This window comes from Mastomys coucha, unplaced genomic scaffold, assembly GCF_008632895.1.
Source record: "Mastomys coucha isolate ucsf_1 unplaced genomic scaffold, UCSF_Mcou_1 pScaffold22, whole genome shotgun sequence".
NCBI lineage: Eukaryota > Metazoa > Chordata > Mammalia > Rodentia > Muridae > Mastomys > Mastomys coucha.
Genome location: NW_022196905.1, coordinates 48210442 through 48223399, shown reverse-complemented (window position 1 = coordinate 48223399; position 12958 = coordinate 48210442).

Below are 12958 nucleotides of genomic sequence, written 5' to 3'. Positions count from 1 at the left end.
GATTGCCTTCAGATTTTATTATTATTGATATTAGCACTCAGTAGTTTTACTTGCTATTTTCGATAATCGCTCCTAGTTTTACTTAGAAAGGCTATACTCTATTAACAATCACTGAAGATAGTTCTTCCTAGCTGCCGCTCAACTTTCCTGTCGGTGACAGTAGACGTTTTCTGACTTCATTCCTCATGTTCTATCTATCACTAGGTACTCTTATTCCCTGGGCCATTGATCAGTCTGGAACCCTAAGTCCTTTTCTTCCCTTATTTTGGCAATAGAACTCCATGTTTCATCCTGAAATATTGTGGTTATGCTGTATCACCTATCTAATTTCCCCATAATTACCTACAATATCAGTGACTTCTTAGACTTAAACTGAATTGGCATATTGTGGGTTAATGTGAAGTAAGGCATTCATGAACTTGCTTTCTTGCTTTGTCCTTTTTGATATTCCATGGGCTTATCAAGCCCAATGGCATACCATTTTAAAGCACACGAATGGGGCAAAACCAGAACAATACATTAGATAGTTTCCCCGATCTCCAAGAACAGACATCCTGAAAGCAAAATGTCCCATAGAAAGATGCAAACTTCTGTCTTGTTAAAATACTTTAGCTATCAGGTATTTTTAGAACAGCTAAATCTGCACTCCACCACTCATCTTTGTCACAGTTTCATAAATCTATTTTTATGTAGACTCAGAACGTGTGGAAGGTAATTGCAGATGCAAGGAAAGCAAAAAGCTGAAATAGTTTGGGGTCCAAACATCACACCATCAGCAGCATCAAACACATTCATTTCCCAGTCTGTTTCAATAGCTACTATGAAAAAGTGAAACCAGTATATCCCTTGGAGCATGTTGCATCCACTCAGGACACTGACTTCTCAGTTTCTAAACCTTTTTCCTTTGAGGTAGCCTCATCCCTTATTTTGCTACATAGATCCACTCTGATCGCAGCTCCTAGCATTATCATTAACAGCTCTACCTTCAAAACCATCACCTCCTGAGTTTCCAGCTCTTGCCTCTATTAATCTCCAAAATTGTTTGAACTTCAAGAAAAACATCTAATATTTTGATCCCATCATTTTTCATGTTCTCTTTAGCCTTCTAATGTTTGTTTACTCCTTCTTAGGCCTAATAATATCTGTTCATAATAAATCATTCATGATTCCTTTGTTCCCGACTGATCCAGGTTAATATATTAGGAGTTTCTTTGGGTATTAAGAGGGGAACAGAACAAAGAAATTAGAAAAAGATTTGCCACTATGCTACTTATTTTTACTAGGAAGAAACATGCTATAGTATCTATATCTTCTTATAAAAATATCTTTATTACATTGTCTATCATATAACTTGATATTAACCAACAGTGCCAAATAAATAAATGACTTATAAAATGTACTTGAATTTTGCCTTAGCTAAAATATATGAGCTAAATCTGGTACTCAATCTCATTCTTTGATTCATTAAAGATTAGCCAATTGAATAACTCCTTCAATGTAACTTTTAGAATTACTTAAATCTTAAAAGGTATTTATCACAAAGTTACATTGGCCATCATCTCATAAAATATGTACAACAGTCTACACCATATGAAGTAGCAGGGTAGATACATTTTTGCTTATGTATGCATCTGTTGTTTATACATGTGTTTATTTTCATTCACATGTATAGAAGTCATATGTGTTGAGGTCAGTAGTTTCCTCAGTCCTGCTCCACTTTGTGTCCTGGTGCAAGGCCCCTCACCTTAACCCAAGGTTCATTCTTAGACTATCCAGCCAGCTGGCTCAGGGCACTCTCTGTCTCCTCCTCCTAAAGATCGAGATTACAAGAGGCCATAATTTCCACCATGTTGTGTGGCAGCTGGTGATCTGAACCCTAGACTCCACACTTGTTCTGCCAGCACATGTCAATTGGAGCCATCTTTCCAACACCCATATTTCTAATGTTTTTATATTCACCTTCAAAGGTGAGCATTCATTCTAAACTTAAGTTGGAGTGAAACCTAATTACTTGGGCTTGTTAGAACTTCCAAACATTGTGGTAGATATCTGGTTATTGTGGGAAAAATACTCTAATAAGTAAAGACAAAGTAGGCACAAGTAAATATTAAGAACTTTATTAAATATTTCCATATAGTTTTCATTTTAAATGTGGAAAGATTTATGATGGTAAAATGTTTAAAAAGATTATAACATTCAGTTTCAGTCAAGAGTATATTATAGTTAATTTACAGAATTAACAATAATTATACTTAAAATTGAAAATTTGGGTCACCGAGAGTAAAAGTGCTTGCTGCAGAAGCCTGGAGACATGAATTCAATTAATGGAAACCAAGATAGAAAGAACCACATTCCTCTGACCATCATACATACCACAGAGTACGTGTGAGTCTCCATACTTAACACATGCATGCACACATATACACACACAGAGTAAAATAACAACAATAACAACAACAATAACAATAAAATAATAAAGAATTAATGCCCTTATGAGTTAATAAATGAATACATGAATAATTGTACATTGACTACTATGTATAGCATTTAGTTATCAATTATTGAATCCCATCTTTTGCATAATTTATGATTGAGTCTTCTTCGAGTATGTGTTCACAACTGGAAAACAAACTTAATTGAGAAGATCAATTTCCCCAATAATAATTTTATCAGAGAGTAGCAATAATCAGACATCCAAGATGCTGAACTTCAGTGGATTTCAGACTCCAAGGATGTAAATGTGACATCAGCACAATGAAAGAGATGACCACCAGCTTGTACAGGAGATCACTCTAAAGAGATCAAGCCTTTCTGCCCTTATTCCATTTCAAAGTCATAAAGAACAGTTTCATTTTTATTTCTTCAAATGTGCAAAAAGAAAAAAACCAGATCATAATTCTCTGAAGTTTTTTAATAAATGTCTTTCTCATATGTTTTATATTCCCCAGAAGATATTTAAACTATGGGCTCATAATTAAGAACATCTCCATTATTTCTGGGATTAGCCCACTGTGTCTTAAAAATCTACTACAGGTTTTTATCTCAGTTTACACTGACAATATCTTTATTTCTGTCCTGAACAACCATTGTCATAATATGAAAATTTACTTTGTTGACACAAGGTCTGGTTGACTCTTGACCAACCTTTTCTATTTTCTGACTACTTGAGGTTTTGGCATCTACATAGATGAGTTCCTTGTTCCTGAACTAATGTTTTCCTGTTTGTATGTACACATTAACTTCCTTATCCATTCTTGCAAGGGCTACTCTCTGAGTCAGTATGCATTATGTTCTTTCCTGAAATAATAATTTATACCCTAGAAAACTGCATGATTTTTATTCTGTTCTTTATAGAACTTGCTCTAATTATTTTGGTTGGTTCATCATTTCCATTCTATGTTTAATAAATCTACCTTAGAATTTTTAAGTACTTTCTATATGCTATCACTACACCCAGTACAGACAAAGTAATAGAAAAAGCTACCAAGAGGATATATAGTGTTATGCTAGTGGGAAAGGATTACTCCACAGCCAGTCCCGGGAATGATAGCCAAGATTGCAGATTCTGTCACACTGGTCTATGCCAGGAGTACAGGAGTTTCTCTTCTGGTGTTTCCCACAAGGAGAGTAAAGCACTCAGACGCAGGTCCCTGCAACAAAGCCACCAATATGAGTGATTACAGGGTATACACGTAAGAAAAATACAAGGTATCCAAAATACATTTTTGCCACAAACCAAATAAAACAATAAGGCATTATAAAAATAGGCTAGCAATCCTTAAATCTTTTAGCAAGTTGCTAAAGTCCAAGATAAAATTCATGTTCAAATGATTAGTACAAACCAGCAACATTTTTAAAATTCCAATTTTCTGAGAGACAAAGAGTTTAAGGATTTACAAAACCTATCAATCCTAGATTGAATTCCTTCTCGAAGTCAAGTTCAAGGAACTGTTGGGGTATTTTGGGTGTTTGTTTGTTTGTTTGTTTATTTGTTTTTCTTTCCTTTTCATTATATCCTGCTATAAAGTAGACACAAAACTCTGTGCTGTAATTAAATGGTTTCCTTGGGTTCTGATTATCAGTCCCTTGGATACATAATATCTACAAATGACTCTTTATTTTAGTGTTTGAAAGCATGTGGACTCATGGTGAATTCTGCAATACTTTGTTACAAGAGAACTCAGAAATTTCTAGAATTCACCTAATTGACAAATATTGTGATTATGATGTAAGAAATAGTTACAGCATTCAAAAATCACTTGAGTTGAGTGTTCATATAGACCTGCCATTATCAGAAAGATAGCTAGCCACTCCCATCACACCTTAGCAGTCAATGGCAGCTTCCCAACACACAAAAGACTGCTCCTGCTTTCCCAGGCTCTCCTAGGTCTTGCTCCAACAACACAGCTACAGTAGTTACAGAAACAGTCTGCAGCAATGGGAAATTTTACATCTACTTTGCATGGAATGCTGAAATAGATACAGTTTTGTTTATTTGCTGGAACTTGCAGATAAGTTAATAAATAAAAAAAAACCTTTAATTTCCTACCTGATAATTTGCTCTATATTTTATACCAGAGCTGTACTAAAATTAGTATCTGTACATGGGAAGCTGAGATAACCACAGACGGTAGAGGATGGAAGAGTTTCCTTAAAGCAACTCTTACTCTGGTTCCATGTTTTCTTATGCAAATGAAATAGCATTTATCTGTATTATACAAAACAACCACACAAAACTTAAATTGTAAGTAGGACAACAACATACATTTGTGGTGGAAATGTTCAGTAAATACTTTTGTTGTTCTTTAGAATTATAAAGTCTGATTTTTGGTATTGTTTTATGAAACCATGTAATATCTATTGGCCTAAATATTTTGACCTAAAAGACAATAAGATGTCCTTGCTAATTTACTCAGAGAGACAAACGAGAACTTAAAGACTGATGACTACATCATAAGGACCATATGTGAACAGAGGAGTGTTTAACATCACAAAGCGACCAGATCACCATGAGGGTACTTATTACAGAGCCCAACAGTGTTGAGGAGGACTTGGTACAGCCTATGAAATGAAGCTTTGCAAAATTGACAGTGATATTTTAACAGTAGAATTTTAAAATCATAAAATAATAATCTATTATTGATAGTTATTATTCTATAACATTTATTATCCTTGACCTTGGCCAAGTCCTGATTTAGAAACAAGATTATTTATTCAAAATGTTTCTGCCTTGAATCTTATTTTCCTAAGGCAGTAAAAACACCAAAAGAAAATACTTCAAAATTCCCCCACTAAACACAACTATCTCCTCATCTATCTGAGCTTAAGTCCTCCACTCAAGCCTTTCAATATGTGGGATGCTTAAGTTTCTCCGTAAGTCCAATGTCCTCACCTCCATCTCTGCTCAGTCATGAACAGCATAATATTGACATATTTCATTTAACAACAACAAATTCTTATACATGAGTTTCTTTGTAACAATTGTGTTTATTTCTTGCTTTTTACTTGACCTTAACTAATGAGTAGTTTTAATATATTAATATAAAAATAAGCACAAAGTAAATACTTAAAAAACACAAAGACACTCACCAACTTTCAAATTAGATATAATTTATCTTGTAGCTAAAATTCTACAATGATAAGAAAGGATAATTCCATTTAAGATAGTGATGGAAATCCTGGTAATAAGATAAAAAGATATGGAATGTTTCAATGTATTTACGCTAATAAAATAAGTGACAAAAGTTTCTGTTTGACTTTACAACCATCAATTATGTAACCAAGGATGGGGGAAAAAATGCAGAACATTTTCTTCTAAACCAAAGTCCCCTTGAAATCCAAGAATGAGATCCTAGCCCAGTGTCCTTTCTCTTAAATTACAAGGTATCCAGTAAATAATAGCTGAAAATATACTTTAGCACTAAAGACACTTTCAAAGTGTAGAAGCACTATGATCTTTATTTTGTAACAAAGAACTAAACTTAATTAAGTTTCACTTGGTTGCAGAATTAGTAAATAAATCTCTTTTTAGTACCTCTGTCCTCTAATTTGTTAACACTTTGGCTGTTAACAAATCAGCATTTTAAAATTCTCTTCTAAGGGAAAAATAGTAACTTGTTTTTAGTAACTTTCAAGACACTTGGTCTCAAAATGAATAAGTAGAAAAAAGTCTCATAGAGAACTTTAACCTGAATTTGGCATTTAATCTAAAATAACTGACAGTCAATTTGTATCGAGATGTTTCAAGTCACAAAATAATTTTTATTGAATTGATAATATTTGGGGAAATTTTCAAAAAATGAAAAACAAGACCAAAATTGAAAATTAGAAATACTATCCTTAAAGCCTAAGTAAACAAAGCAAAATTTCTCATAAATATCAGAATGATAAACAGAACCTAATTTAAATTTTACTATGCTGTTCATTATATCTTCAAAGCTAGAAATCTTATTCATACAGACAGTTGACCATCTTGAATGACAGTTAGCACAGTCATTGGAACTTGGGGACTTGTTGAGACCTGAGAGCTCTGTAAATACTGATGATGGAGGTCTCTCTCATCCTGTCATATATACTTGTTTCTCAGCTCTCCATTCTAGTTATGAATTCCTATCTTGAAGACAAATCCCTGTGCTGTCCTGAGTTACCAGTGTTGTGAATTAGTATATAAATGCCCTGTATTATTGTAACAATTTATCTCTATTAAGGGATTCCAGGCTATCAGATTTGTTCTTTTATTTCAGACGACAAAAACTAAGGCACAGAAGAGACAAATACTGAAGTGGTAAAAACCTTTTCAAGAAGTTAAGGATTCCTGGGCCTGATTTCAGGCTCCTTCTACGTGTAGCCACTTATCAAAGAGATCCATAGAAACAAAACAAATTGTAAAACTTGTTTAATCAGTTTTTAAAACCATAATGGCATAAAAATTCACCCACATCAATGCAGATTCTAAAAAACCTTTACCAGAACACAAAACAAGCAGTATAAATGGCAGTTTTCTTTATACCAAGCAGTTTTATGCTTTCCTCAACAATTTTGCATTTTTCTAACCTAGTGTGTCAGTATCTCTTTAAACACTCACACTTTCTTTCTGCCTACTATTGAGTCCTTTTGTCTTTCTAAAAGGTTGTGATTACATTCAATTTTTTTTTTCTCTAATACTTTCATCCTCTATCTCTGCAGCAAGATATGTTTTATCTTACCTTTAACTCTTTTTTTTTTTTTTTTTGAGGTGTGTACAAGTTTTGACACATGGGATGAAGAAAAAGGTATGAAATTTTTTTAAGAAAGAAAAAAGAAATGAAAGTAATGAGACACAGAATATGGTTTTAGGGGTCAACATTCTTTTCCCTGAACTCAAATTCTAGGTTATCAGAAGAGCAGAACTTGAGAGGTATCTCTGTCTGTCAGTTGGGAAGGCCATACTGTAAATCCACGCTGTCTCCACTTCTGTTCTCAGTGGCTTGGTGCAAAGATCTACTCTCTTTACTCACAGGACTGCACTGTTTCATAACAGACTATATTTACCCAACATGACTACTAGAGTACTTCTGTTTTTTTATGTTAAATCTTTCTTATCTGTTTATTTTTATGTTTTATTTATTTTTAATTTTCATTTATTTTTTATTAGATATTTTCTTTATTTACATATCAAATGATATCTCCTCTCCAGGTTTCCCCTATAGAAAAAAAAGAAAGAAAAAGAAAGGAAAAATAAAATAAAATAAAATAAAATAAAATAAAAACCCTGTTCCCTCCCCTTCCCCCAATTCACCAACCCACCCTCTCTCACTTCTTGGCCCTGGCATTTTTATTATTATCAATCTCAACTCTTCAGAATATAGAATCACTTCAAAATATGTCTGTGGGAAGCTTTTAGATTATTAGGTCATAGGAGGGAAAAAGACCCATCATCTTAAATATGGGTAGCAAAATTTTATGAGCCGGGGTATAGTACAGAAGGAGGAAGAGGAGGAAGAGAAAAGGAGGACGAGGAGAACAAGTAGGAGAAGGGGAAAAGAAGGTCGATGAGGGAAAGAAGGAAGGAAGGGGGAAGAGGAAGAAAAAGGAGGAGGAGAAGAAGAAGAAGGTGGTAGTGATGATGGTGGTAGTGGTGATGGTGGTGACGGTGGCAGTGGCGGTGGCAGTGATGATGGTGATGGAGGTGGTAGTGGTGGTGGTTAAGCACTTGGCTAGATACCAGGTACCTCACAATCTAGCTGCTATGACTTTGTTGCTGGGAAGAACTGTAACTTCAAACTGTAGCCAAAATCCCTTCCCTCTTAAGCCAATTTTCACCGGGTATTTATCTCACGAACAAGAAAAAAAAAAAAAACCAATATACCTCCATTCTACAGGCTCTTCACAATTCTCAGTTGCTTCCCTTTAAACTAGAATCGTACTCCCTTTCTCTAAAATCATTGTGGTTTGTTTCTTTCTGGTGAGTGATACGATATTGTAACTGTTGCTTTCTGGAGTAGATTTTAAAAAGTGACTTTTCCCGCTGCTTATACCCATACAATAATTTAAGCCGTAAACTGCCATGTTAGAAGGTAAGCTAACCTCTGGAAGCTATCAAGGAGCGCGTACTATATGGAATGGACACACACATAAGTAATCTTATGGCTGTTCTATTCTTCTATGATGACAAGCCAGAGACTAGCCAGACTAACAAAGTATCTTTCAGGTGGCTTCCCCACTATCACTGCTTTCCTGGCCTTCACAGGTACTGCTGAGGCAGGACAAAGCAATAGATGAAGGCTAAAGACTCATGATCTCTGGACTTGTAACTCATTCTTACTGTTCTGGGGATCAGAAGTTGATGGCCTCTGGAAATTAACTCTCTCTAGCTATTCTATGGCCAAAAGCTTCTGATAATTTGACTGCTGCTGATAGCAGCAGGGGATTAAGAAAAAAAAAGCCAACTACTTAGCCCTTTTTTGCTTTTTCTTTTTAAAATTTATTTGCTTATTCTCTTTACAACTTAATTTCAGCCCGTCCTCTCCACCCAGTACACCCTCAGCAAGTCCTCCCCTCCCCCATTACTCCTCCCCCTTCTCTTTTGAGCTGTAGTTCGCAGGGCCCCCAACTTGACTTTTGGTAGCTTGCCTCAACAAAGTTTCCACCTTCCTTTGACATTTCTCTTTATATATAAACGGAATGATTAGTTTTCTCAATTATTCTTACATAATAAAAACCTTATTTTCCATTTTCATCAACTATAGTGTTAAAGCTTCAGAGTTTCTTTTCTCACTTCAAAGATACCCCTTTCTGATATATAAATTTGAAAGTTTTTCTTCTTATTTATTGATATTATGTGAAAAGTAACTATTGAAGCCAAGCACATAAGTGAACATTGCATATGTGTGTGTGTGTGTGTGTGTGTGTGTGTGTGTGTGTTCCTGTATATATAAGAAGAATGATACAACAATGAAAACATAATGAAAGCAAGGGAAGAGTTAAGAACACAAAGTGTGACTTCAAGTAAACAAAGTATCTTTGTTAGAATAATTAAACTACCCAAATTATAGCAATAAATTGATAACAGAGTTTTTCTTTCTTTTTATATGTATTCTGTCTTTGGATATTGCTTATTTATAAAACCTTTTAAATAATAAGAAACTCATGTGAATGATTTCAGTTCATATGGCTATACCTTGTAATTAAGTACTTGTCAATTATTATCTCAAAGGAAATTAGTGTATAATTTTCTCATGATAAAATGTTTGCATTCTTCATCTCCCAGAAATATCATACATATGTTGTGTTAAGACAAGTGTTCTTTAAAAATGAAACCCTTGGTAAACATGGTTGGATTTTACCTTTCTCTGCTATTGCTTTTCCTTAGTCTCTAGGCACTATTCCCCAGCTGCCAATAAGGGCCTCTGGCAGAGGCTACCAGGAGTCAGTTTTATCTTTTTTGTGTGAATCATTCCAGCTGTATATATAAACACAAGTTATATTTTTAGTATTAACTCTATTTTGCTTCTCACAAAAATGTTAGACATTTGCCGATGTTGTTAATAATCTTTGTTTCATTCTGAAGCTCCGTCAACATCCATAAAAGAAAGCAGAAAGCGAAGGGCTGCTTCTGGATAGTTGGTTAGGCTGCATGATCCCTTCAAAAAGTCGGAATCCTCTCTTTGAATCTTCAGTAAAAGGGCAACACACACACATGGACCCAAAGGGAGGAAAGAAACCCACAGCAACTGCTAGCAGGACACTGCCACCCCTGCAGCAGGGGAACTACATTAATGCTTGAAGTAAGAGTTAAGTGTCCTCGCTCAGACACTAGCATGTGACCAGCACCCAGCTCCTGGGTCGCCTGCCATGCAGTTGCTAGAGATAAAGAAATGACCTGGAACCTCACTCCAGTAACATAGATAACCTTAGGAGCAGGTTCACACTGTTTGATCTTTCCGAGACTAGAAAGATGATAGCAAAAGTAAGAAATGAAAGGCTTTTAGCTTCTGGAATTGCATGCAGATACTGGAAATACCATTGACTTGTAAGAAAAGAAAAAAAAAACACAGGAATTTACAGATTTCTTTTTGCCATCTACCTATGAAATCATCAGTGGAAATAGATATTCCTAGAAAATATTAAAGAAAAGGAGTAAAAACTTTCTTTTCTCAAAGGAAAAGTCAATTTTATAGGCTTATAGGTTAAGCATTTACCAGCTATATATATATATATACTCTATTTGTGAGTAAGTTAGAACCAGAAGTTTTTAAATTACTCATATAAAATATATATTGTTAGAAACCTAACTTTCAAAGAAAGTTATGCAATAAAAACTTCCAAAAAGCATGGTGGCTCTGTGTACACTGATGCCCTTATGATAAATCTTACTGTGTTTGACAACTTAATGACAATAAGATCAGGTTCCCTGATTTGTTTTCAACTTTTCTGTGTATTTCAAAGAAATTCTAATGAGGTATATGAAAGATAGAGAAATAACATGTGTCAAAACTGAGAAAAATCATGTTCTGTAGTTACACCAATTATCAAATCTCTGGCCGCTCTCTATGTCATCCCCCTTCTATCATTACTACTTTGAAAATATTTAGACACATCACATCTTAATGAAAAAAAAAAAAACAGAATCACAGTATTGATTTTGAACAACGTAATGTAATACCTGTCATACTGAAATAGGTATTCACAGCCAGAGGAGGGAAAATCACATTACTGATTTCAGAAAAGAAAACGGTAAACTCTTGAGACAAGGAAAAGCAGCATGAAGGCATGTTGACATTTCATCTACCCCACTCATTCATAGAACACCAGGTTCAGATTCCTGGGTTGTCATTTGTGCCAGTGTTAAATTCTGTAACACATCTCTCCCCAAAGGTAAAGTACCATAAAAGGACCTTTTTTTCCAATTTGACAAGGTGTTGGATATTCTAAACTAAATACTTATCTTGATTGAGCATTAGTATAATGTGCTTTTAGACTATCTAGGGAGCGATGTATTGATTGGAAAAGAAAAAAATTGCTATTGGTTGAGAACTGAGTAAATGTACTCATGATTTGGGCCAGATTCCATATGTTAGAATACTTAATTTTGCAGTAAGAAATGAGAAAATTATTAATCAAATGAATCCTGTCTTAAACTATATATACACACATATATAACATCACACACATATGTGTGCCTGTATGTATGTATGTATGTATGTATGTATGGATGGATGGATGGATGGATGGATGGATGATGGATCAATGGATGGATGGATGGATGGATGGATGGATGGATGGATGGATGGATGATGGATCAATGGATGGATGGATTTAGCATAGACTCAGGTATAAAGGCAGACATTTGTCGCTAGATACATTTTTGCAGTTGAAAACTTGCAACAAATGCAATGGATATGTACCTTGTGAAAGTAAGCACAGCCAGGATATAGGTAGACTATAAAGGATTTATTACTTGCTGCAGGCAAGTATAACATTGAAGTCATTTCCCAAACAATGTCCTTTTCTTTTTCTTTCTGTCGTTTTTTAATTTACTTTTTTTTATTTTTTGGTTTTTCAAGACAGGGTTTCTCTGTGTAGCCCTGGCTGTCTTGGAACTCACTCTATAGACCAGGCTGACCTCAAACTCAGAACTCCGCCTGCCTCTGCCTCCCAAGTGCTAGGATTAAAGGCGTGCGCCACCACTGCCCAGTTTAATGTCCTTTTCAAACATAGAAAATATGAGGACATTATGCAGGGAGCCTACACATATGTGCTGATCAATGTCTAAGTATGCTCAGGTAAGGACTACACTCTTGAGCGTGCTCAGTGAAGAGGTAGAAATGTTATAATTTAATTATAGTCTCAAAAATGAAAATAAAGAAAGAGATAAGTATGGCCCTGTGCAGGCTCATTTTGAAATCATGGTACAAATGTTTAGAAGAATAAGTGGTAGCCATGAGTATGTGGGCATGCTCAGATTATACAGTAAGGTATTAACTGAAAATAAAAGAAAGGACATTTTGACATTAAAATAAAAATTTACCCCTGAAGGTATTTGCCTGGTTTAATGCCTAGCAATCCTTGTTCCTCATTCTGGGTTCTGCATTTTGTCATATTTTTGAGCTTTTGTATATAACTTGAACTTTAAGATTTAGTTTGCTTATTTATAAGAGTTGATTCAATGAAATGTCAATGGTTCAGTAAAATAGCTTACTTCAAGGGTTAATGTGAAATCATCATTCTATAACATTGGCTGTCATAACTGATGTAGATGGTAGGTATCTGGAGTGTCAAGGACTCAATTAAAAATAGTACATTGACAAATAATTTCCATTTTCTCTGTGGCATTATGAATCTCATTATTTATAAAATTCAAATCTGAGTTTACTCAAAAATAAAAATTAAAACATAATAATTCATGAAAGGAAATACAAGTACATTCAGAATAGTAAATTATGTGAATTATGAGAAGATAATAATACTAGTAAAAAAA